Below are 18868 nucleotides of genomic sequence, written 5' to 3' on the forward strand. Positions count from 1 at the left end.
TAAAGCAGTACCTATTTATCTACTTGCACTTAGGGGTGCTTTCGAACTGCTAGGTGGGCAGGAGCAGGGACCGAATGACGGGAGCTCACCCCGCCGCAGGGATTCGAACCGCCGACCTTACGATCAGCAAGTCCTAGGCACTGAGGTTTTACCCACAGCGCCACCCACGTGGGTGAAATATATATATATCCATGTGAAAATAGCTGGTCATAATTACCATTTAAAAGAGCTTCCCATAGCTATATGGGAAGCTCTTTTAAAAGGTAATTAGTTTCTTTATTTTCTTTATTTTCTAGATAATAACTTTTTGTAGAAGGAGTTTGTTTCCTTTTTACAATGACTGTCTGAAGAACGAGAGAGCTGTGAAGAATAGCATTCAGCCTCTGGGTGAAGCCAGCTTGGTGGGCTGAATGTCAAAAATGAAACATCTACTCTTCTTAGAGACCCTTAGTCAAATCTCAGAAAGGTTGGCTCTAATTCTCCATTCATTGAAGTAAAGAGAGTTGTGTCACAGGGAAATCCTAACCCCCATCAAAGGCTGTGGGGGTCCAGGTTTAGGATGGGAGAGAAGTTCCCCAGTGGAAATCTGGTCTATTAGAGGGAATGAGGCACAATGCAACCAACCTCACTCTACCCTCAACCTGCCCCTACTTCCCGGCCTTCTTACTTACTTACAACCTGTTAACAGGTGACTCCACCCGTCATTGGCTCTGGAACCACCTATTGCTGGTCTCCCTGCCTTCCACCCATCCAGTCCCACTTTTGGAATGTCCCATGCCTTTTGGAAAAGAACCAGAGGTCTAGGGTACTCCCATGGAAAGGCCTACAGACATATATCTACCACTGGTGATGTTACCACATCCTGTGTCAGGTGTTTCCCATCCCATCAGTGTCAACGGGAGGGGAAGCTGAGAGAAAGAGAGAGTCACTGGGTGGTTGGGAGTAATAGTCGGTAGCCCAGCTCCTGTCATTGCCAGAGTGAGCCAGAAGAGTTGGTTCCACTCCAGGTCACTCCCCGCCCCCTTCCAACGCACATAAACACTTACAATTGGAAGTGACTGTGTGTATTATGGAAACATGCAGTAAATGTAGCAAATGACACTCAACCCAATTGTTGGTTTGACTGGTCTGCGGCATGTCAAGAACTCAGTTATTGCAAACTATGTGTATGTTAGGATTAATTGGGTTGAATGAAAGATGTGGATGCGCATCGGTTATCTTGCACATTCTCACGCAGACAGAAGTGTTGCCCATACAATAGGTATAGTGTGCAGACAATGTTGGAGAATGTCAACGTATCTGAGGTATTTTGAATATTGCCTTGTCAATATGCACCTGCTTGGTCTGATATCTTCCAAGGTATTATTTTTGAAAATATAGGCTTATTTTTACTTAGTAGTAGTACTACTACTAGTAGTTAGTTTTTGTATATAATTTTAATGCACCGTTTTCTATTATCTTTGTACATGGATTCTTTTAAAGTATTTGTTGTAATTCAGATTGTAGGTGAAATATTGTATGTGATAAGTGTTTTTTCTTATGAGGTGGAAATTCTTCCCCCTCCTTCTTTCCCCCCTGTATGTTTTAAAACTAATAAAAGTTTTAAAAGTAAAACAGAAAACAGACAATGGATAACACTTCCTGCTTATGATCTTTGCCATTTTGCACATTTCCTGTGTCATCAGGAAAATGTGTATTTTTGCCGGTGGTTATGCTCATCCAACTTACATTAGTGTTCAACTTCCGTTAACCACAACATATAAAAAAACTCCCTAAATGAATGAAAGCTGCTCTTAAATTTAGCTTGCAATCACTGTCTTTAAGTATGAACTGCACACAATATGTTTCTTTGTAGTATATAGGTTGCCATGAACCCAACGACATCATTACATATGGTAGCTAAGATGAGCAGCAATATTGGTCATTGCCATATGTATCGCAAATGACAATCCACTTTCTTTCAACCCGCATTAAGCAATATCTGAGTCCACCCTGTTTTACACTTAAAAGATCAAACTGGTTCAATTTGGAACTGGGGATAAGTCAAATTCTTTATTAAGGTGACCTGCACTCTTCCAACACTGCAAGCCATATTTCGGATAAGGGGATGTTTACTCCCCTTGTCCTTGTGCTGTTCTGCTTTCTATTAGTTGCAAGGCTTTTGGAGCAGAATTAGCAAAAGGGGGAGAAAAGACATTAACCAAAGCAACAGAGATAATTAATCTTTGTTCACAGTTGATGTTTCCGTCTCTCTGCCCTGTCTTAGGCCCATGCCGCAGAGCTCTGAGAGAGGCTAGCTGGCTCGCTTTGCCTGGGAAGGTAGGCAACCCATTTCTCTACTTGCCCCAATTCCATGAGCTGTCACTTGGACTTTTAGTGGCATAGACACAGTTGTCCTAGCTATGCTAATCTTGGCAGTCAGCTGAAGCCATCAAATTAACCATGTGCAGCTGTGCAGTGAGCGTAGAAAGATGTTGTACTTTTTTCGCTTCCCCCACTTTCATTTTTTACACTCTCTCCCCTCCCCCTCCCCGTTGTTTGTGAACGGCCTGCAATGTTACACCGGAGCAGATGTCCACACACACACACACACACACACACACACACACACACACACACACACAAAGTCTCCCTCCTCCTCCTCCTCCTCCTCCTCCTCCATTGTATTTGATGCTCTTTTCTTCCACTGAATGTTCCCTCCCCCACCCTCCCCATATCTAGCAAGAGCTCCGCTTAATTAGATATTTAAATGATTGGAGCAATGCTATTTCTTTAACTTCCCACCAACCACAAACACATACGAAACATACTGTTGGCGGCATTTAATCAACAGCAGTCAATTTATCATTTTCACAGTTTTAGTGAGTGGTTATGAATCACTAAAATCACAGGTATTGTAGACGCAAGCGTTGTGGCACTATCATTAACCAATACGCAGTGCACAGAGGGATGACTTGGTAATTGAGTGGGACTAATAAGAATACATCATTTAGCTGTGTGTGACAAACTGTGCCTCAAAACACAAGCATGGAAAATTCACATTTTGCTTAATAAATAAATTACACAGCCGATGTATTATACATAATTTGTGTCCTCGTGGATTTGAGTGATATATATAATGCATGGTCCAAGTCATTTATTTATTAAGACTAACTATATATATTGTAGGTTGGGAATTTTAAACTCCAGAGCAAGACCTGCCAAGGTAACTATTACAACTACTGAGTTTGATTGGGCAGCAAATGAGGCTGTGCGTTTGGGGACTTGCAAACACACCGAGTGTTTCTAATGTTACAAGCTCCAGTGTGTTTATAAACTTCAGTTCCCTACATTTATTTAGGAGCCAAAGAGGAGAAACTCCAAAGCCTTTCTGGGAAGGTGGGTATCGGGAGATATTTTTCGGGAAAGAAAATGCGGCAGCTCTCCATTTATTCAAAATACAAAGCGGAGGGGGGTGGAACACATAGTGAAAATAACACACATAATAGATGTTTCTGCGGTCTAGTTCTCACTGCCGTCATTAACCTGTGTCTCTGTTCTTGGCTTCACAGCAGGGCGAGCATGACTGAATGCCCCGCCAAACAAAAGTAGTCCCTGCACATAGAAAAGTAGCACATCAGGGATGTGGCAGAACTTTTCTATCTCGATTCATTTTATTTTATGTGGAAGAATTCCCCACACCCTCAGTTAGGAGCAGCATTCATCTCATCTCATCTGCCGCCTTCCATCTGAAGTGCACTAGCCCATGTAACTGCCCAGAAGATATGGCTGTCAGTTGGTCCAACTATCCACTCTTTTCACAGGGTTAGTTATTAAAATAGCAATAGCTGCACCACTGCAGAAAAAAAATAGTATTGCTTAACAAGCATACCGAATGGTAGCTTTGAACATGGTCCTAAGGTAAAGGACCCAGCTACACAGCTGCAAATCAAATGTTCTAAATGTGTTGTAAAATGCAATATACAAATGTGACACTAGATGGCGACAGTGAGCTATGCCAAATTCAAAGTATTTTTCTAAACTTTTAAAAAGCATTTTCACAGTGTTTTTTTTTAAAAATATGTGTGTAGATTCCACCAAAGCCTGAGGGCACATAAGGCAGCCATCTTGTTGAAGCTGAACAGTTCAGGGCCTGAATGGGAGGCGCTCTGAAGCCCTTGTACTTGTTAGAAATGTGGGCTATAATAAATGTACTAATTAAATGAAATAATAGAGACATGAAGCACAATCCTGGCCCAATATGGCTTTGCCCCTCTGGACATAGGGGCTGTTGAAAACCGACAAGGGTGTGGGAAAAGAGTATAAGGGAGCTAAATGAGGCCTGCTAAGCAAACACACACAGGCTATGATAATATATTAATTGCTACACACCTTCTTTTCTTTTAATTTGTATGACAAATGAATGAGCACTAAGGAGTTTTTTGTATACTCTTGGGGATGAGGGGGGACACACACACACAAGATTTATGAATGCTGTGCTGCCATAAACATGTCCTTGCTATAATTTAAGTCATTTCCCTCAGCTATTCCCTCTTAAACCTGCAATATCTGCAATAGTTCAAGGATTTCTGTGCCCTTCCCTGCCTCAGTCTGTCACTCCTGATCTCCAAGCATTCAACTTAGGCTACAGGAAGGTAAGGTTTTGTTTTTTTTTAAAAAAAAGAGCAGACGATGGGATGCATAAACCCCTTCAGTGCCTGAGATAAATTAAATACCGCATATTGGCCTCAGGGTCTCTGTGTAGAATATTCTGCCCGCTTAGGTGACCCAGGGATTTTAAAACTCATTTTCGAGTCTGTATCTAGTCAGTGTGAAAAGTGTTAATGTTCCTGTATCACAGTACACTGATTACACATCTTTTTTTACACCCAATAACCACACACAATGATTATATTATTCATAAGATATTTTACCTGAAGTAATAAAGCAAGCAGCTTTAGTTATTATTTCCTAATCTTTTTCTTTTTTTAAAAAAACCCTCTTTTGCTAGCCCTAGGGATTACCCTGCTCTCCCTCCCTGTATATTCTTTAAACAGATATAATCGCATAAGCAGTGGACAGTGGATGCTGATTTGTGTACATTTAGATTTACTCTGGAAGATGGGGGCTGCAGAGGAGAGTGACATCCAGATGTGTCTAGAGTTGTTATCAATATGCTGATGACAACCAGTTCCTTGGTTTTGTGTCACCAGTCACCTGGGACCTGATACCTCTGAGGAAGTGCTCAGGTGGAATGAGGGCAAACAGGTTGAAACTGACTGAACCAGTGCTAGTCAGAATTAAGGCGACTATGTGTCCTACTGTACAGAGGGTCTCCTCTGTTTTGAAGGACTGACAGAGGACAGTCTTCCATTCGATGGCGCCCTCTGTTTGAGGGCTGCCCAGTCTAAGTCTGGTTTAAAGATGATGTCAGGGGCTGGACTGAGGAGGAGTGGTGGGAGCCGCCCCCCCCTTCTCCTGAACCGTCCCGAGAAGAGGAGGACAGTATAGATTTAGAACAGTGGTTTGCAGAAGGACATAGTTCAGAGACTGCAGAGGAGGAAAAGCTGGGAAATATCGGGAGAGGAAGAGCAGGAAGAAGAAACACCAGGGGAGAGACAACTGACAGACTCAGTGTCTTTGGAGAGCATTCCTGAGTCCTCCTCTCCCAGGACTAGGCGTGCATTGAGAGTAGTAAAACAGAGAGCTCAGAGGCAGAAAGCACAGATCAGCTGGTGCAGGGATGACGTAGGATAAGAGAGAAGGAGGGGATTGGGTTTTACTCGGAGCAGCGTCATTATTTAATAAGGACTACATTCCTTTGTCTCTGTAAATACTGAATAAATTATGTGATAAGGACTATTCTTGTTTACCTGCTTTTTTGGCTGCCACTGGGGGAGGGACAGGATTCCTTGAACCTTGACAGATAAGGAACCATAAGAACGGGGAGCAGGAGCCTTGTAACTGCCTACCAACATCTTACTTATACAGTGGTACCTCGGGTTACATACGCTTCAGGTTACATACGCTTCAGGTTACAGACTCTGCTAACCCAGAAATAGTACCTCGGGTTAAGAACTTTGCTTCAGGATGAGAACAGAAATCGTGCTCCGGCGGCGCGGCGCCAGCAGGAGGCCCCATTAAGTAAAGTGGTACTTCAGGTTAAGAACAGTTTCAGGTTAAGAACGGACCTCCGGAACAAATTAAGTTCTTAACCCGAGGTACCACTGTACTATGGTGAGATGTATTATGTGCTCTCTTTCTAATATGTGTCTATGCATACAAAGTACCATATACAAATTTTATGCAAAATAGGATCCTCTTTTATCCTTGTTATTATTCATGCACATCTTTCTTTAAGCAATGTGTAGCTGGCCACCATCATTAGAGGAAATGCTTGTGGGCTGCCCTCATGTCTTGAAAGGGGTTGGAATGCCCGTGTTTCACCCTCACGATACCCTTGAGGTAGATTAGGCTGAGAGATAGTGATGGGCCAAAGGTCGGTCACTGAGCTTCATGGTTAAGTGAGGATTGAAACCTTGTCTCCCTAGTCCCATACTCTTTCTGGCCAGTGCTCTTTTGGACAAAAAATATTGAGTAAATTCTCCATTGCTGAAAAGTCTTGAGTAAATGCTCTTGAAGTAACTGGCATTCTTCCTTTATGGAGAACTTTCCATAGTGTTCAATTTCCAAGGAAGTGTGAGGCACACCAGATATGCTGTCAGCACCAGAGCTGAAAGGTAATATCATGTCCATTTGTTTCAGTAACCTGATCATATAAAACAGGGAATATTATTTTATTACTAAAAAAAAAAAATCAATGCAATTTTCCAATGATGCTCATCAAAGACAAAAAGGCCTTGGCCTCATCTTCTGCAAGCTTTGCCCTGTGTGAGGTATTGTAGTTCTTCCCTTCTTTCACTTCTTCCCAGAGTTATAAATTAATATCTCAACCCTGACCATAATATGCCCTCTAACAGTGTTTATTATTACTGCATATTTTAGACAGGTGGTAAGTATTGGCACTTTTTATTATGCTGATAAACAGTGTTGGACTGCCAGGTAAAATGCGTTGTCAGGGGTGATTTCTCACTTTTTTCTCGCTTCCTCTGGATTTTATTTAGGCACATGCAGGATAAATCCCAATTGCTGAAGCATTTTGGCAGAGCTTCCTTTCCGTAATTGACAGTGTTGGGCCATAGGCAGTTGAGAATGTGTCTCAGCAGGTTTGGAGCTGAAATCTAACAATGCAGGCAAGTGAGGTGGTAGAATTACGTGGTAGCAGAAAGCAAAGTTCTAGTTGTGACTGCGAGGGGAGGTTTTTCTTAAATGCCACCTCCATTGAAAAGCTCAGTGCATTAGACAACAGCACACTGAGAGAGGAGTGGGAACACTCATAAATGGTATGTGTAGTGGAGCAAAGTGCACAGAGGGAGGCCTACTGAGAACCTCCTGGGAATCTGTGTAGAGGTTAGAGTGTTGGTCTAGGAGTAGAGAGAACCAGGTTCAAGTCCCCACCTAGCTATGAAGCTCATGGCAGATTTTGGATCATTTGTTCTGTCTCTCTTAGCCTATCTTACCTCACAGAGTTGCTGTGAGGAGAAAGCCCCATTGAATTCAGCAGGACTTCAAGTAAACATGGTTGGGGTTGCAGAGTGGGTCAAAATTCAGTCTTACTTCAGGGAGCCTGGAAAAGGTTTGCAAGACAACAAGAAGCAGAGAAGTAAGCAGGTGGTCAAGGAAGGTATAAGAGGGAGAGAAAAATGGGCAGGTGGAGAGACTGGACCACAGGAACACAAGCCTGAGAGGCCACATAGTCGAGACCCTATTCTGGCTATCACCCAAGCAGACACCTGGTCCAGCTTGGAACATTTACAGCCAGACCAAATTAATAAGAACAAAAGTCTCCACTGGGGCTCAAATCATGCTGGAGTCTAGGAAGACAGTACTGCCATTTTCCTCTCAGTCCTGTAGTCCTGTGTGTTCATCACAACAAGGGACATCTGTGACCACAAGGCTGTCTTAGTACCTTCTGATTTTGTCAATAATTAAAGTGCAGTGTTTTAAAACAATTCCTGTTATCCTTTCTGTTACTCGTCTATCCATATCCCTTGGAAAATCAACAATGGTGTGTATGTTTGTGCACATGCAGGTGGATCACAAGGGTTTGAAGTAGGAGTAAGAACAAGGTAATGTAAGAGGGGCCGTGGACATTTGAGGGTTAAGAAGTTTAAATATATGTCCCTGAGACATACATTTAATTCTTAATACCCCATATTTCAAACAATTCATGTTTAGCCAGTATTTATCTAGGATGCACATGACTTAATTTCCACCTCAAACCGTTTTTAAAGAATTGACATTCAAAACTGAAAGGCAGCGTGCAATGAGAAACCTTAAATATTAGCAGTCTCTCACTTGGTTCTAAACTAGGAGCTGCCAGATGGAGATGAGGGGGTGTGTGTGTTTGTATGTATCAGTAGCATGGAACTTGCTTGCCTCACACTTGCAATCTGTGCAGGAGGGCTGTGCTGATCTTCCCTCACCCTGATCCTTGCCAGTGCCAGTGGATTAGCAGGACTGGCAGAGGTGGCATATCAACTGTGGTGCAGAAGTGGCACCAACTCTCTGAGCCAGTTGGTAACTGCACCTTCCATGAGCTTCTTTGCTCTCCTGTGCTATTCGATTCCAGCCCTCTGCCTCAAGGTTATGGCTCAGTGGTAGAGCACCTGCTTTGCATGCAGAAAGTTCCAAGTTCAATCCCTGGCATGGTCAGGAAGGGATGGAAGAGACTCCAGTGCAAAACCCTGGACCAATGTCTGCTGCTGCTGCTGTGGAAGCCTCTGCTGCAGCCACAGAAATCACAATGGAGGCAAAGCTACTACTTGACAAAGAATGAGAGCAGAACGGAGCATGACTGACCATGGCTTGTATCCAATACAATGCCACATAACCACCAGGGCAAGGATTATATTTGGGTGTAGGATTTTCCCTTCTTCTACCCTGTGCAACCCTCCGGAGCAGATTTGGAGAGGGCCATGTGAGAGGGAAAGAGGGAGAAAATTCCCATTGCAGAAATCCTTGCACCGACAGGGCAGTTCCTTAGCACTGCATTGGGCACAAGCCTTTATCGTATGTCATAGCTGACATATTCAGTTTTGCTATATGAAAACAATTATTGCTATACCTGTCCACTCAGACATAAGCATCATCAGAATCAGGTAACGGGACATTATATTGCAGTCTGTGGTACAGGTATATCTGACATCTTCCACCCTGATGGAAATAATTGGTTAGGCTTCTCTTCAGATTCCTTCTAGGGCTCTCTAACTAATTTTAAGCCTGTGGTGTTATTGGCTTTTATTGCATATTTCAAATACAGTGGTACCTCAGTTTTCAAATGTAATCAATTCCGGAAGACGGTTTGAGTTCTGAAACATTCGAAAACTGGAAACTCAACAGCCGACAGCCAGGCCTCAGGATCTTGCACTCATTAGAAGCCACGTGGCACTTTCGACTTCTGAGGCGTGTTTGAAAACAGAAGCATTTACTTCCGGGTTTTCAGTGCTCGTAAACCGAAATGTTTGTCAACGGACACATTTGAAAACCGAGGTACCACTGTAACAAAAAAAGGACCCATGGAGAGAGCACCAGTACAGTGGTGCCTCGCAAGATGAAATTAATCCGTTCCGCGAGTCTCTTCGTCTTGCGGTTTTTTCGTCTTGCGAAGCACGGCTATTAGCGGCTTAGCGGCTTAGCGGCTATTAACGGCTTAGCGGCTATTAACGGCTTAGCAGCTTAGCGGCTTTAAGAAAAAGGAAACAAACTCGCAAGAACTCGCAAGACGTTTCGTCTTGCGAAGCAAGACCATAGGGAAATTCGTCTTGCAGAACAACTCAAAAAAGGGAAAACTCTTTCATCTTGTGCGTTTTTCGTCTTGCGAGGCATTCGTCCTGCGAGGTACCACTGTATCAGCAGATGCAACATTGAGGCTGCAATCCACACACACACACACAAAAAAAAAAAATACCTGCCAACCAAGAACCAAAATAAGGCATTCCTTTCTTTAAAAAATACTTTATTTAAGATTCAACAATAACAAAAAATCCACAATAACGACTACATCAATTAACCATTTTTAACAATAGTTGAAAAATTACAGAACATCACTTTAACTTACTCAAATTTTCATATTTAACTTTTATCTCTATTGTAATAATAAACATTGCCTGGCAAAACTAGAATGATTCTTGTAAAATAAGAAATATAATGTTTTTGGTATCTGATTAAAACAAAGAAAGTAATATAGTAATCTGGAACTGTGTGTGAAAAAATAATAGAAATAATAATACAATGAGTCTAATTGGAAGTCAAATGTGTTTATTTTATTTTGTTTTTTCTTTCTCTCTTTTTCCTCCTTTTCTTTCTACAGTGGTGCCCCGCAAGACGAAATTAATTCGTTCCGCAATTTTTGTCGTCTAGCGAATTTTTCGTCTTGCGAATCACGAAATCCCATAGGAATGCATTGAAAATCAATTAATGCGTTCCTATGGTCAAAAAAAGTCGAAACAAAGCCAAATTTGGTACAACAACAGTTTATTAACTGCTCTTTAAAGTCACACATACTGTAAAGAGCAGTTCAAAAATTGAAGGGAAAATAAATTAACTTTATAAACAAAACATGTCTTTGTTTTTAGACAAAGGAAACAAAGCCGCGAGACGTTTTCGTCTTGCGAAACAAGCCCATAGGGAAATTTCGTCTTGCGAGGCAAATCGAAAATGGAAAAACCTTTCGTCTAGCGAGTTTTTTGTCTTGCGAGGCATTCGTCTTGCGAGGTACCACTGTACCTTCTTTTTTTGGTCCTTTCCTTTTTCTTTTTGATTTGCTAAGAAAGAGATAAAGAGCCAAAATAAGGCATTCCAAGGAGGGGGGCGTGTCGCTGTGAAGAGTAAATCTGCAATCTGCTGTATCCTCAGTGGCCCTCACAACCAGGGCGGACTGGTATCGGGACCAGTCCCTGTGCCAGCCTGGAGCTCATGCAGTAATCAGCCCAATCTGCCTGTCTCCCCACTGCCACTTTCCACTGCTGCTGCCATGAGTGGCCAGGCTGCAGATGTGGCAGTGTCTCCACTTGTTTGCTCCGCTAGTTCTGCACCCTAACCTGGGTGCTGAACCGCTGCAAGGCAGCAACATACACTGATTGTTTAAACTCACTTTACTATTAAGATTAGGTCAGAGTGCCTAGAGCCAAAGAAGAACAGGGAGTTTATATGTTTTAACAGTTATGCAGAAGGGGGGGGTGGATTTTAGCAGCTACCTAACTAACCCATAGTTTTCGATTAAGGTTTCATAAGCAACCAATTCTGAAAGATGTGCAAAAGAATAAAGGGGTATGTTCACACCATTTTAGCTTGCCTGCTTCCATAATGAATGAGCCTAAACTATTATTTGTGACATGCTGAAATACTGTTTTAGGAAAGAAAATAATGACTCAAGAGAAGGACCTTGAGATAGTTAGATAGGAAGGAAGGAGGGCTTTTGATTCAGCCAAAAGAGAACAATTCGAAGCATGTTTAACTAAAGTGTTACTGAGTGCAATGAGGCTCTCTCATTGGCAATATGCATGTGCATAGGAACGTAGGCGAAAACGGTTTAATCAATATATGTCTGAGAGTGTAATTATAACATTGTAAAACATATGGATCCAAAAGAAGTATAAAACAAAAATGCATTTTTGTACATATGACTTCCCCCCTTAATATACACAGAAGAAAATTATTTATTTTTTATCCTCTGCTAATCTGATGGAGTACAATTTTTGTTCACAGGACATTTTTACTGATTTATTTTGCCTTAGAGAAAGGAACAAGGCAATACTGCAGAATCAAATCCACCATATGTCGGTTGGGTAATCCCATGTACATGCAACCCCTGTGTGCTTCCATTTATTGGCACATCTGATTATCTGAATGTTTTGGAGGCCCTCCAGGCCAATTGGATAAATGGGTTTGTACTGTATTACAGTGATGATTAATACAGATATTTTGCTAGGTCAGCATGCTAAAAAAGAACTGTGCTGCACAAACCACTTAATGCCCCAATTTACCTCAACTGTCTGGTTGGTGCCAGCACTGATATTCTGCATCTCAGGGAATCAAAAGGAAGAAGTGAAATAGAGGAACCAGGAACTTTGCATTGAAATCTTCCCAGTGTCATTGAGTCTGCTTCTTTTTAGATCAGTGATTTAGATCAGGGTTCCAGATCACATGGAATCCACTGGCTAGCCCTGAGTCTCATAGTTGCTGGGCCTGAGTTGCCCTGCCCTTGCATGAAATCTTGGGTTTACAATTTTGGGAGAGGGGAGACTGCGGCACTGGGGAGAGGGCAAGCTGGCAAGGCCCCCTAGATTTAGAGGCCCTAGGCTTCAGCCTACTTAGTCCTGCTTCTCACTCCTGAACAGGGCTACCAAAAGAAAGGAAGGGATTATTGATCTGTGTGATCTTGTTCCCTTGACTCATCTGTGTGGCATATGTGTGTCAACTGCAGATGTTAGCTCGAAAGGGTCAGACAACAAGTCTAAGCCGACATTATTTCTTCAGAGAGTTTAAAAACGCTTGTTTTTGCTGAGCCAATAGATGTATCAGAATTTAATTCCAGTTATTACTCACTCTTTAGCTGTGAATCACATAATTAATGTCTACCATTTTTAGATATGCAATTTAGGTAGCAGCTTTTTCGCATTGTCACTTTTCACAGGTTTCAGTTTAGCAAGTGGGATCTGCAACAAAATGTGGATATTGCTGAATGTCCTGTTCAGTGTCTTAGCCAGCCAGTCCTCTCTTACTCTAAGATATTCCATTTTATTCCCTCTCCCTCCTGTTTTCTCCTCCCAACAGTCAGTACTCAAAACCTCATTCTGCAGTTTGTCTTTTTTGTCCTCCCCCCACTTTGGTTTCTTTCTGAATAGTTTTTTACTTATTAAAAACCAAGATTCCCCCAAGCCCACCTGCACTTGTACTCATATCCTGTTTTGGGATCCCATAGATCTCACACATAGCCAGTGTGAGAACAGGAAGTTGCACTTAGATGGACCACTGGCCTGATCCGATAGGCTCTCCCAGTGGCGTAGCATGGGTTGTCAGCACCCGGGGCAATGCAAGTAATTTGCGCCCCCTAACCTGTGGATTTGCGCCCCCTAACCCATGGATTTGCGCCCCCTAACCCTAACCCCCAGATGTTGCGCCCGGTGCGGCCGGGCCCCCCCCCTGCACCCCCCACGCTACGCCACTGGGCTCTCCTTATGTTTGGAAAGGTGGCTTTGCAAGTTTGCCAGAGTCAGGAAAAGCAAGTTACAGTGGCTGCTGGTGGTGGCAAAATATCAGATTAAAGGAAAACAGCATTCCAGGACAGCTGTGCCCTTTTGCCTAGATCCTGAAAGAACTGTGATAAGGACAGAGATTATGACATTTCAAATAGCCAGAAAGGTGTTGTGGGCATTCAGATGGGTGTCCAAAATGATGCAAGAATCCTGCAATCTTGAAAACTTTCCAGATAGGTATTGCAGTTCAGAGACTATTTACAATCAAGACTGTGACATATAATCAAAAGACTGAGTTGAAAGTATAAGAACTGTAGAGACCAGCCATCTTTGGGAGAAACCTTTGCAGCACCCCAAGGAACAGAGTGAAGCTTCATCATTGTCTTGCTTCACCATATTGTGTTACTAAGGGGACCACTTAAGCAGAGCAACAATCTTGGGTAACTATTCCTGCAGGACAGGTGTGTTCTATGACTGAGATCTTTTGAGGAAGTGGAATGAATAAGCTTTTGAAAACTGGTAGCACTGCCTTGGTCTCTCCACCCCATCACCAACCCCAAGTTGCATTCATGACAGTACTGCTTCACCCATTCACACCCCCACACACTGCCCACCCCAATCTGAGATGAAACTCCTCATTGGTAAAACCAGGGAATGTTGTGGCTGAATGCATAATGGGTAAGCTGGCTCAGATGCACAGCATTCTTGCCCCATGAGAAATCTTGGAAATGGTGCATGTCTACAGCAACCTGGCCAGCTGTGAAATGATGAATACATTTGTGAACCAGATTGGTACACAAAACTAGTACTTGCTGACCTCTGCTGCTTGATAACAGCTTTCAGTCTGGTTTGAAGAAGCATCCATCTGAGAATGAACTTCTAAAGAAGCAAGAAGTTTGACCATATATGCAAAAATAAAAACAAATCTTTTAGAAGCTTCTCTTTATAGGAATGATCTGGGCGAGTCAGCAATTTTGCCTTCCACCTTTTCCTTAGAAAGTTAAGTAACTCTGGCTTTGCTCAGTCTTGCATTAACACAATAAAGGATGGATTAGGAAGCAAAGGCGTAGCAAATCAAACAGGTAGATAGGAGTAATCTATTAAGCTGGAAAACTTTCTGTTAGCTATCATGCCTCATGCTGTTGTGTATAATTATTAGCTGCAAAATAGCACAGCTTGAACCTTATTATTGCACATTAAAGAACATTCCACTTATAATTATGAAACAAAAAAAAGAAGTGCTTACAAATCATCTGCCAAGAACTAACTTTGCGCACAGAAAAATCTGAAATGTGCATCCTTTCTTAACTACTTAATAAATATGCAGCTTTCTTCCCAAACTTTTTTCTCACTATATATTGAATATATGTAACCTTTAAAATTAATGCCCTCCCTCCAAAAGAGAGAAAAGGAGTAAAACTCATTTCCATGTTTATTATTTAAAATGTTTCTAAACTGCTCTTCATCAAATATTTCAGGGTAGTGTGTAAAAGTGTGATTTTAATTCATTTTTCACAACTTGTAAATGCAATTTAAAATTGTATTTTAAAAAGCAATACACAAGTACAGTGAAGTACAAGAAGACAAAAATAATAAAAACTGAACAGAAAATTCAAAAATAGGAGCTGATGTTTTCTGTAAGGAAGGCATACGCTGAGAACCACAGCTGATCTCAGAAGGCTCACTTGTGGTAGTAGTACTTTATTAATTTTAATTGATTAGTTCCAGAGCTTGGAAAATATGTTCCTGTTTCCAGATCATCCCCCTTTTTCTTTTCTTTTCTTGTGTTCTGTCTATTATGCCAGGAACCTGGGACTATGTTGTTTTCTTCGGCTGTGTATGTACCATGCATTTAAAGCTCAAAACTGCCCAAAAGAATCTTGGGAACTGTAATTTGTCAAGGCGCTGAGAATTGTATTTCTGGTAGGCTACAGTTCCCAAGTTTATTGCAGGTATGCCATGTGCTTTAATTGTATGGTGTGTACAGCCTTAATTTTTATTTCAGTGCCTCTCACAGCATTAGGTGCTTTATAACAAATTAGTAACGCATTCATTTTTCTACTGTAAAATACACTTCTCATTGTTCTTCCAGACCTCCCCCTTTGTTTTTTATATACCGTATTTTTCCATTTATAACATGCCCCCATGTATAAGATGACCCCTATTTTTTTTGGACCGCAACATAATGGGGGGGAGGTTGTTCAGCTTGGGGGGAGGGAGATTGCCCAGAGTTGTCTGCACACTTGCCGCCAATAGACCACCTGCACACTCGGCACAACCGCAGCCGATTGCACGCATGCCTTGCCGCTGCAGTAAATAGCCACACAGTTGCCTCAGCTGCAGCCAATAGTCAGCAGGGCTTGCCACAGCAACCAATCACATGCCCAATCGCCACTGCCAATCCCTACTGCCTGCTGCCACCAATCGCCTGTCTCCTCTGCTATCTGTGTATAAGACGACCCACAATTTTTGCCTATTATTTCTAAGGAAAATATATCGTCTAATACACAGAAAAATACAGTATTCTCTCTCTCTCTCTCTCTCTCTCTCTCTCTCTCTCTCTCTCTCTCTCTCTCTCTCCCTCCCTCCCTCCCCCCTTTACGTAAAGGTGCATTTCACCCTGTGATTTCACCATACTTGGTCCCCACTCACTTTTTTGGGGAGGGGTGTAACCATAGGGTATGTGGGAAATGAAAAAGCGGAAGGCCAGAGTATTCTGGTGCTGTGCTGAAACTGGTCCTTCTATTTCTCCAAAGTTTCATTCCCCTGTGAAAGAGACCTCCATACTTCTGCCACATTCTCAGGATATTTTAGAATTTCAATACAGTCATACCTTGGTTCTGGAACACCTTGCAACTCAAACATTTAGGCTCCCAGATGCTGCAAACCTGGAAGTAAGTGTTCCGGTTTGCGAACGTTTTTTGGAACATCTGACGCAGCTTACGCAGCTTCCGATTGAGTGCAGGAAGCTCCTGCAGCCAATCGGAAGCCGCACCTTGGTTTTCAAATGTTTTCGGAAGTCGAACAGACTTCTGGAATGGATTCCATTCGAGAACCAAGGTACGACTGTACATACATACTTGACTATATCTGATGGGGAGCTAGCTACAATATACCCTCCAATATTGGTCTGATGAAAAAAGGGACATCTTATTCAATTATTATTATTATTATTATTATTATTATTATTATTATTATTATTACCACACCCATCTAACTGGGTTGTTGCAGCCACTTTGGGCAGCTTCGAACATACATAAAAACATAATAAAACATTAAACCTTTAAAAACTTCCCTGTACAGGGCAGCCTTCAGGTGTCCTTGAAAGGTTGTATAGTTACTTATCTCTTTGTCTTGGGGGTCGCATAACTCCACACCCTCTAACATTTATCTGATGAAAATAGAGACATCCTTAGGAGAAGTGGGAAATTCCAGGATCAGATCAGAAACCAGGACAGCTTCTGTAAACCTGGGGCTGTCCCTGGAAAATAGGAATACTTGGAAAGACTGCAAAATGTGCCTGAAATGGGTGCATTCACTTTTGTTTTTAATGGCAAGTTCTTTGACCTTAAAACAACAAAACAAAAACCTCCTTTCCCCACTCACTTCTTTCAAACTAAAAAGACTTCACTTTAAAAAAAATAAAAATGACAAGGAACAGCTGTCGGGCACCCACCAGGCTCCCTGCCCACCTCCCTGTGCTTAGAGGGAAGCCCAGCCAAGGATGTCACGGGATTTTTCAGAAGGCTGCAGAGTACAGAACTCTGGAGAGATGATTTGTGGAACGAAAACCAGGACGTTCACAAACACCTCTCGGATACCCCAAAAGTGCAGCTAAAGCCTGCACCTCAGCCATGAAATTTTCCTGGGAAGAGAGAAAAATCTCCATAAAATAAAATCTAAATACAGTTTCTTTTCCCATTTATTAATGGGGAAAGGGTTGGGGGAAAATGGGAGAAATTCTTGGCCCAGCACTCATAAATTTACCACAAATATGGTGAACATCACAGTGACTGTTTTTATGTTGATGTACTTAAATACTTTTTAAAAACCCACCTTTAAGGTGCCAAAGTCAACACGACTAGGCAGCCTACCCTCTAGAAATGGATTGCTAGGGTTTGTGATTTCTAAAAACTCCTAAACGGGTCCGGAGATTTATCAGTGACTAAGGCCATGACTTGATTCAGTAAGTTTAGCAATCATTCCTCAGCTTTTCACATCTACCTGTTAGGCTGCTGCAGCCACTGACCTGGTGTCAACCGGCTGCAAATCATTTTAGGAGCAATTCTGCAGGTGCCAGTAAAGTTATGTTTAACAAACAAGCGTTACTGAACATGTAGAGCATTTTCCAAATTGGTCAGCTGGCAAACAGCTTAGTTCAATTTGAAAACTGCAAACCTGCTAATGTTTGTAGGGAAATGAGCAGGACTAAGCAAGTAATCATGTTGATGAACCTGAGCCAAGGCGACTTGATGAAGGCCGCTCGCTTACATTTGAGCTCTAAACTACTTGGCCTTGCTTCATTTTCTGTGCAGAAAATATACGCTCCCAAGAATGGAGCCATGGATATTAAAGTTATTCCACCTGGCTTACATTTGGGGGGAGGGGGTGGGGCTCTTGCCTTTCCAGGGCAATTAAATGTATTATTTATATGATGTTCTAATCCTGGAGGCTATTAGATGCTGCAGAAGAAGCCTGAAACTCACAGCTTGCCCAGCTATAGCAGCCACAGATATTGTCTGAAAAAAGGATTGTTAGTGGTCTAAGATTTGAATGATACTCCACTGACAGAATCTGGGGTGAATAAAAGGGGTATTAGCACTCAGACTTTATTGATAGGCAAGATATTCTTTAAAAAAGCATTGTATAATGAAGACCTCTCCTCAAACTTCCTATTCATGTAATTGATTGTTTTTCCGTAGGAAACCAAAAGTAGACAAATTTTACTAATATCATTATCATCAATAAGTATTTATATAGGGGTGTATTCATCAAGGTTCTATCAATGCAAAAATAATAATGATAATAAAATCCTTGTACAATGGAACATCTATCTTCCCTCACCCATATTTCCTCGTCCTGGAAACAAAAATGTTTGCAAGGTGCCTTTACTCTCTGAGCAAAACAAAGCCTAGTTCATGCTTAGTCAGAAGTGAGCACTACCAATTTTTGACAGTTCTTAAAATGAACTAAGTGTGTGTATGAGTTTTATGTTCCAGAAAACTATGTGTGAGCCTGCTATGGCAGCTTTGAACAAACATTGCATTGTGCTGCATTTTGTTCCTCATGCATAGACTGTGCATTGCCAATATATGTGTCATTGGCACATTTCTTTTAATCTGCATCAGAATGAAAAAAATCTCAGCAATTATTTTTTAGACTGTTTAATGAGTAAACATATGATAAAAAATTTTAAATTATTTACTTCAACACATTTATGTTGATTTGCTGTGGAAGGCTTTGAGAGTACACGATTTGAGCACTGTAACCTATGAGTTGTGCAGAAACCTTCACCATTTTTATGCACTGGATTAAAAAGTGGATCTCAAACTCCTGCTACACACTTCCTA

The 18868-nt window shown here is 41.8% G+C and overlaps 1 long non-coding RNA gene across 1 annotated transcript in view; it reads left to right on the forward strand.

Moving 5' to 3' along the window:
* LOC308593472 overlaps positions 1–18868 on the forward strand; it is a 126365-nt gene that overhangs the window by 14423 nt on the left and 93074 nt on the right. Inside the window, exon 2 of the long non-coding RNA XR_014010967.1 lies at positions 2267–2319. This is a non-coding gene — a long non-coding RNA (uncharacterized lncRNA). The remainder of the gene's footprint in view (positions 1–2266; positions 2320–18868) is intronic.

Source organism: Podarcis bocagei (assembly GCF_964188305.1).
Source record: "Podarcis bocagei genome assembly, chromosome: 8".
Lineage (NCBI taxonomy): Eukaryota > Metazoa > Chordata > Lepidosauria > Squamata > Lacertidae > Podarcis > Podarcis bocagei.